Below are 662 nucleotides of genomic sequence, written 5' to 3' on the forward strand. Positions count from 1 at the left end.
CTCCACAGCACATAACAACAACAAACCTCCAAAGCAAGGAACCAAATCTCATGAAGCGTTTGGTTGTACATAAACAGCCTCTGCAACTACTGTAAGGTTGACATTTTCTAGAAAACTGGGTAGATTGCAGGTGGCATGACTACTTTCTCATCTCTAATAATACTAATAATGAAAATAAAAGACATTGCATCAACTATAATTATCTAACTTATCCCAGGAATTTCCCAAGAGGTTTGAAATTTCCCTTCAAAGAAGCTTGGAGAAACCAACAAATCTGTCAGGGGGTCCCATCACCAGCATGAGTTTTATTAAGAATAAGAGGGAAAAAACAAAAGAGAGAGTTTAGAAAGTGATAGATAAAATGTAGACACAGGTTTACACAACTTGAAGAAGCTTCTTCTGATCCAGCAGGTGGTCAGGCTGGAATGGTTCCAAGAATATCCGCAAAAACCCACCCATCTTTTGGGAATATTTATACCTGAGTCTGGGAGATTGAGGATGGGGTCTAGGTGACCAGGAGTGGAAGGCTACATTACCAGTTCCAGTCTTAGTGGCACTGGGCCACTAGGGAGGGGGTCTGGGGCAGTGCAGTTGTTGTTGTTGTTATTTGCCCTCGAGTCGGCCCGACTCATAGCGACCCCTCCTTGGGTTTCCGAGGCAGT

The sequence above is a fragment of the Orycteropus afer genome, unplaced genomic scaffold (genome assembly GCF_000298275.1).
Source record: "Orycteropus afer afer isolate SDZICR_OR568_19922 unplaced genomic scaffold, OryAfe1.0 scaffold00412, whole genome shotgun sequence".
Taxonomy (NCBI): domain Eukaryota; kingdom Metazoa; phylum Chordata; class Mammalia; order Tubulidentata; family Orycteropodidae; genus Orycteropus; species Orycteropus afer.